We start from the raw sequence: 8501 nt of genomic DNA on the forward strand, positions 1-8501 counted from the left end.
TTTAATACGCATTTTAGACATTGAAAAAACCCTACATATAAAACACATAGAAGTGCAGTTTTTGGAACATAGACATCAGGCTGGGAGCCCAGCCATTGGCCTCCCTCTGGCCCCCTGCAGGGGTTCTGGTATCACTTCTGAGAACAGCTTGCTGACATTTCCCTATATAACAGGTTCTTTGAAAACTTCCAGTTCATGTAAGATCTCATATATGAAAACTGGTAGTTAATTGAAATACTGCTCTGGTTAATGCTGAAGATATGTTTGTCTATTGCCCTAAATAAAGGAATGCTTAATGGAATTGTTTTCTAAACCTTTGTTATAAAATTTTGTCTGCCAGTGCTCTATTGGTTTAACTCATCTCTCTGAGTATAGAAGCCATGTAAGTATCTGAGACTATCATGATAACAGATGATGACGTATTATAAAATCAAGTCTGACTCCCCTTGTTAACATCAAATATAGGTATCTTGGCTTTCTCTAATTTGATGGTGCAGTTAAGAACCTCCCTCCCTTCCTCGCAATTTACATAGCTCACAGTGTTTGAAATGATTTGCCAGCCTCACTTTCCACAGTAAACAATAGGTGCTGGCATTTTAAACTGACCTTTAATTCTTGTGAACCAGCATATTATTTCTGGCTTGTTAGTTGTATACAGAAAATGAAAAAATGAAAGCAGACAGTAATTTTTACATCTGCCACTGGAAGCTGTACATAGACAGTTTTAAAAATGATCTTCCATGCACTGTCTCACTCCATAAGGGCTCCTTCAAGATAGATTAGGTAATTATGAGGTTCGGATGCACTGCAGAGCCTCACACAGCAATAAAGCACTTGTATTCTCATGTTTTAAACTTAAATGTGACAAGTTAACCACATCTTTATTCTTATGCACATCTTCACTTAGCACTGCAATACAATGCTGAGTTAATTTCAGAGCCACTATATCTAATGGTGTTATTTTTCTCCCTAAAGTAGGTAAGCACTGCATTTATTCAGGAATAGTAAACAGGTTTGAAAATGGCATTGCTGTATAAGGATTCAAATTAAGGTTTGAATATTTTGACAAATAAAACTAATTATGAGCAGTAGTTAGTATCTTATAAAGAGCCAAAATTGATCGAAGAATAAGTCAACATACTGCTAATCAGAGTATGTCCTTTGAATTTTCTATACAAGGAGATGTTTTCTTCTGTGCCATTCATTCTCTCAACAAAATCCTAAAGACACTTGTTAATAAGATAACTAGATAAGGTTAGGGAGTCTGTATCAGGAACGACTCTAGGTATGATATTGGTCTGCACATGCGTAGAACCTGTGGCCTTGACCTCGTCAGAATTATGACCCAATCGAGTGAGCTAATTGGCTTATTTCTGCAGATGTGTGAATATAAATCACATTTCATTTTGCCTTGATTATCTGACCCAAATAAACTGAAAATACTTACTTATATGGCATTGATATTCAACTACAGTTGTCATTTGTGTGAAAATAAAAAACAAGCTAATTTTCTTCATATTTATCAAATTATTAGAAAACACAAATGGGTATTATATACTATAATTTGTAACGCTATCTTCATTAAGAACTAGGAGAAACTTTAAAAGGCTTTTTGGCAGCTCATATTTTCATCAGAAGAGGACTTAGAAATCACAGTCCACATACACTGTTGATTAACCACTATTATAACCTCCTCTCAAAGCTTGCTATATTTTCCATTCCATTAACCAAGTACACAACTTATTTTCTAAACTTTGGTTTCCTTATATGTGAGATAACGGTAATATCTCTCTTACAGGATTGCTAAGAGTCACGGATACAATGAGTCAAAGACTGAGACATACAATAAATGTTCTCTTTCTTGCTAAATTTCAAGTTCAGTTTAAGGGTGTATAAAATACTGCATGATTAGGCAACTTCTCCCACTCTTTGCAGGGAAGGGGCTGCCAGTACCACTGCATGGTGAGATGTGGTAAGTATACAGGGCCTCATAGCAACTTCCAATTATTGAGTTCTTATACTGAACACTTATGTACAGTCTCAGTCCTTACAACCACCATTTCCATTTAAAAGACTTGCAAACTCTGGCAATTTGTTTAATGCTGTACTATTTCTACAGCAGCGCTGATAATTCTGGGAATCTCTCAGAACTGGTGTGATCTGATCAATGTATATAAGGAAAGCATCTACACAAAGAACCCCTGAAATGAAGTCCCCTGATAGAGTAGGCTAGGATTATCTTGCACTGGCTGTAGATTTTCAGTGAACTTCTCTGCAAAAGTTTCTGTTGGTGAACTACTGTGCCAGCAGCAGGTATGAAAGGATAGAAACAAAATCTGTTCTATGATAGTAAAAGATGGTAAGGGAGGTCCTTACAACAGAGTGTTTCTTTCAAGCTATAGATTGAAGGTGTCTGGTGAAAAAGCATCTTACTAGCTCTCAAAACTTACTCTGATTACTGAGAATTCCCAATGGTCGTGACCAAGAGGGATGGAAGAAAAAAGTAGACGGCAAGGTAAAACAAAACAAAACAAAACAAAAAACAGTTGAGTACAAAAGGAGTTGCCTAGCTGTTGCTGTAAGCCTGGGGCAGTTTTGGTTAAAGAAGTGAAAGAAATTACACAAAGAAAAAAATAAATCCCTTCATTCTGTATTAGGATAGAGCAATACAAATTAGAAAAAAAAGATGTAAATGACAAAAACAAGTTATTAGCTACTAAATATACTCTTCATGAACCCACTATCTTCTTCAGCTCTCCAGTTCACCAGAGGGTAGAAGCTCCTTCCCTGGAACAATCTGTAGGTCTAGCCCACTCCCAACCTCCCAGCATGGATCCATCCAGAACTCTTGTCATGTTTGCTTACACACCCAATTAAAGATTTCCTTTGAACAAGGGGCTTAAGGAGTATGAAAATCATTGTTGATTATTCCAAATCTGAACTTCATAGAATCAAATGAGTATGTTAGCTCTGTCTGGTTCAAACCATCCTTTAGTAAACATACCATTCTCAACAAAATTCAGGCATTTTGGAAGACTGACTATGGTTAGGTTTACAACATGGTGGTAGCTTGTAGAGTCGTGTTGAAAGCTCAATCCAGATGCTGGTTTCTAAAGTTACCTTCCACCCAATCACCAATCTTCATCTAGAAACAACCTAGAAAAAACCCAGAGGTGAGTGCACGTCAAAACTGAGAAATTCAGATGCAGAATTTTAAATTTTCAGTTCTAAAATGTCAACTAAAATATGCTACACTAAAAGAAGAGCCAAGAGCTTCTCCCTAGGTAAAGCTTAAGAAGAAGTGGCTAGAAACAATGAAATGTCTGCATTAAAAAACCCCACAAAGTAAGTTTCACATGTCTTTGATTGCTTGTTATCTTAGCACATGAAATACACAATTTTGGTAAACAATTAAAGCTTCACTAATTCTATGTAAGCCTACCAGTATTTCTTATTACTTCTAATAAGCATCTAAAACTGACAATTCTTTATTGAAATCAAGAAAACAAAAATAATGAACCATAAATTGAGTTGCTAAAGGAGACAGTTTGCTATCATGAAGTTTTCGTCATACGTATTTAACTCAGTGACTACTTTTGGGACCACAGTATACCCAACTTAATACAGGAATTTAGTTTACACATCAATAGAGGCAAAATAAATTCCAGAATTATTTGTTCTTTCTACCAGAAAAATCTATTTCTTCCTAATTAATCATACTAACTATAATTTCTAAACAGTCTTTATTTCTAAATAATCAAAAACCAAAAAGCCAAACAACAAAAAAACTTCACACACCTGAAAATCATGACCAAAGCAAACTTAAATACTTTTCAGCTACTGGGAAAAAGCAATACAAGTAATTGAGCTAAAGGAGGTGATCCTTTAAGAACCTCAAATTTAGAGAAGCCATGTTGTATTCCCATAATAACTAAATATAAAGAAGGAAGAGAATACATTATTAAAACTTTGAGCTCAATTCTATTTAGGTTGGGAGTTTATTAGCACAAATGCTAATGAATATAACTGGAAATATAATTTGGGGCTATAAAATGCTCTGTACCAAAGTTAAATTTCATCTTATTCTGTAATCACATTTAGTCTGGAAGTTTGGGCTCAGGGCTTAAAGGGTTCTCATTGCATAACTCATGATTTTTCTATGAAATATTAATTTAAATAAAATATATTAGCAATGTTTGGCCTGTGGAGTATCTATGACATTTTAAAATCTCACATAGTGTCAATTCTAGGCAATAATTTAAGATAGTAAGTCTTTCAAACCAACAAAGATCAAGAGACAAAGAAGAACATTAAATAATGGTAAAAGGATCAATCCAACAGATTGATCATAAAGCAAGTTCTTAATGACCTAAAACGAGATTTAGACTCCCACACAATCGTGGGAGACTTCAATACTCCACTGTCAATATTAGACAGATCAACGAGACACAAAATTAACAAGGATATCCAGGACCTGAATGCAGAGCTGGACCAAGTGGATCTAATAGGCATATACAGAACGTTCCACCCCAAATCCACAGAATATACATTTTTCCTCAGCACCACATTGCACTTACCCTAAAATTGACCACATCATTGGAAACATATCAATCCTCAGCAAATGGAAAAGAACAGAAATTGTAACAAACAGTATATCAGATCACAGCGCAATCAGACTAGAACTCAGGATCAAGAAACACACTCAAACCAGCACAATCACTTGGGAACCAAACAACTTACTTCTGAATGTTGACTGGATAAACAATGAAATGAAGGCAGAAATAAAGATATTCTTTGAAACCAACCAGAATGAAGACACAACTTACCAGAATCTCTGGTACACCTTTAAATCAGTATTGAGAGGAAAATTTATAGCAGTAAATGCCCACCAGAGAAGAGAGGACTAAGATCTAAAATTGACACCCTATCATCAAAATTGAAAGAACTAGAGGAGCAAGATAAAAAAAATTCAAAAGCTAACAGAAGACAAGAACTAACTAAGATCAGAACTGAACTGAAGGAGATAGAGACACAAAAAAACCCTTCAAAAAATCAATAAATCCAGGAGCTTGTTTTTGAAAAGATCAACAAAATAGACAGACCGCTAGCCAGATTAATAAAAAAGAGAAGGAAGAAGAATCAAATAGATGCGATAAAAAACGATAAAGGGGATATCACCACTGGTCCCACAGAAACACAAACTACCATCAGAGATTACTACAAACAGCTCTACTCACATTAACCAGTAAACCAGGAAGAAATGGATAAATTCCTAGCCACTTATACTCTACCAAAACTAAACCAGGAGGAAGCTGAAACCCTGAATAGACCAATAACAAGGGCTAACGTAGAGACAGCAATCAACAGCCTACCAACCAAAAAAAGTCCAGGTCCAGACGGGTTCACAGCCGAATTCTACCAGACATATAAGGAGGAGCTGGTTCCACTCCTTCTGAAACTGTATCAAACAATACAAAAGGAGGGAATCCTTCTTAACTCATTTTATGAGACCAACATCATCCTGATACCAAAACCAGGCAGAGACTCAACTAAAAAAGAAAACTTCAGGCCAGTATCCATGATGAACATCGATGTAAAAATCTTCAATAAAATACTGGCAAACAGATTGCAACAGCACATCAAGAAGCTTATCCATCGCGACCAAGTAGGCTTCATCTCGGTGATGCCAGGCTGGTTCAACATATGCAAACCCATAAATGTAATCCATCACATAAACGGAACCAAAGACAAAAACCACATGATTATCTCAATAGATGCAGAGAAGCCTTTGATAAAATTCAACAGCCCTTCATGCTAAAAACTCTCAATAAACTAGGTATTGATGAAACGTATCATAAAATGATAAAAGTTATATATGACAAACCTACCACCAATATTACACTGAATGGGTAAAAGCTGAAAGAATTCCCTTTGAAATCAGGCACTAGATAAGGATTCTCTCTCTCACCACTCCTATTCAACATAGTATTGGAAGTTCTAGCCAGAGCAATCAGGCAAGAAAGAGAAATAAAGGGTATTATATTAGGAAAGGAGGAAGTCAAACTGTTTCTATTTGCAGATGACATGATTGTATATCTAGAAGACCCCGTTGTCTCAGCCCAAAATCTTCTCAACCTGATAAGCAACTTCAGTAAAGTCTCAGGATACAAAATCAATGTGTAAAAATCACAAGCATTCCTGTACACCAACAACAGACAAACAGAGAGCCAAGTCAAGAGTGAACTCCCATGCACAATTGCTACAAAGAGAACAAAATACCTAGGAATACAACTAACAAAGGATGTAAAGAACCTCTTCAAGGAGAACTACAAACCACTGCTCAACAAAATAAGAGAGGACACAAACAGATGGAGAAACATTCCATGCTCATAGTTAGGAAGAACCAATATTGTGAAAATGGCCATACTGCCCAAAATAATCTATAGATTCAATGCTATCCCCATCAAGCTACCAATGACCTTCTTCATAGAACTGGAAAAAAACACTTTAAACTTCATATGGAATCACAAAAGACCCTGCATAGCCAAGACAATCCTAAGCAAAAAAGAACAAAGCTGGAGCCATCACATTGCCAGACTTCAAACTATACTACAAGGCTACAGTAATCAAAACAGCATGGTACTGGTACCAAAATAGAGACATAGACCAATGGAACAGAACAGTGACCCCAGAAGAATATCTACAACCATCTGATCTTTGACAAACTCAGCAAAAACAAGCAATGGGGAAAGGACTCCATGTTTAATAAATGGTGTTGGGAAAACTGGCTAGCAATGTGCAGAAAGCAGAAACTGGACCCCTAACTGTCACCTTACACTAAAATTAACTCCAGACGAATCAAAGATTTAAACATAAAACCTAACACCATAAAAACACTAGAAGAAAACCATCCAGGTAAGCAAAACCATCCAGGACAAAGGCAAAGGCAAGGACTTCATGACTAAAACACCAAGAGCAATGGCAATAAAAGCTAGGATACACAAATGGGATTTAATTAAACTCCAGAGCTTCTGTACAGCAAAAGAAACCATCATTAGAGTGAATCGACAATCAACAGAATGGGAAAAAATGTTTGCAATCTACCCATCTGACAAAGGGCTAATATCCAGAATCTACAAAGAACTAAAACAGATTTATAAGAAAAAAAAAACAACCCCATTCAAAAGTGGGCAAAGGTCATGAACAGACAGTTTTTCAAAAGAGGACATATATGAGGCAAGCAAACATATGAAAAAATGCTCATCATCACTGGTCATTAGAGAGATGCAAATCAAAACCACACTGAGATATCATCTCACACCAGTTAGAATGGCAATCATTAAAAAATCTGGAGACAACAGATGCTGGAGAGGATGTGGAGAAATAGGAACACTCTTATACAGTTGGTGAGAGTATAAATTAGTTCAACCATTGTGGAAGACGGTGTGGCAATTTCTCTAGAATCTAGAAATAAAAATTCCATTTGACCCAGCAATCCCATTACTAGGTATGTACCCAAAGGATTATAAATTGTTCTATTATAAAGACACATGCACAAATATGTTCATTGGGGCACTGTTTACAACAGCAAAGACCTGGAACCAACCCAAATGCCCATCAATGATACAGACAAAGAAAATGTGGTACATATACACCATGGAATACTATGCAGCCATAAAAAAGGATGAGTTCACATCCTTTGTAGGGACTTGGATGAATCTGGAAACCATCATTCTCAGCAAACTGACCCAAGAACAGAAAGCCAACCACTGTATGTTCTCACTCATAGGCGGGTGTTGAACAACGAGAACATGTGGACTCAGGGAGAAGAGCATCACACACAGGGGACAGTTGGGGGGGGTAGGGGAAAGTCATGGGGGGTGGGAAGGGGGGGTGAGAAGGGATAACATGGGGAGAAATGCCAGATATAATATGTACCTAAAGTAAAATAAATTAAAAAAAAATAAAGTCTTTAAAAATTCTAACGTGGTAGGAAAATCAGGCTGAATGCAATTCAGTTGTGGTGAAAAGGTTAATGGGGTTTTAAACTATCAAGTCTACATTTTCTTCCCCTATAAACACAGTATTTGACTATTTCCTTAAGACTGTTTTGGAGCCAAACAACGCCATAAATAAAAGATTATTATTCCTACCTTTGTTTATAATTTAATTAATCAATAATGTTATCTTAGCCAATAACACAGGTAACCTGCATAATGTCAGAAATATCAAACTAATACCAAAATCATTTAAAAGCTTTGATATATTTGACCTGATGGCTTTATGCATTTGTAAATTAATGGCTTTTTGGAGGGAGGAAGAACTAAGGTACTCAAGGATACCACAACATCTTAAAATCTATAATGAAAGGAAAAAACTATTAATACTAGTTCTTAAAACTCACAAGTTATAATGTAAAACAAATGTCATTTTAGTTGATTTTCAATGTTTATACATGCAATATAAATTACAAGTATATATGACATTACAACACCATCCAA

Source organism: Callithrix jacchus, chromosome 16 (assembly GCF_049354715.1).
Source record: "Callithrix jacchus isolate 240 chromosome 16, calJac240_pri, whole genome shotgun sequence".
Taxonomy (NCBI): Eukaryota; Metazoa; Chordata; class Mammalia; order Primates; family Cebidae; genus Callithrix; species Callithrix jacchus.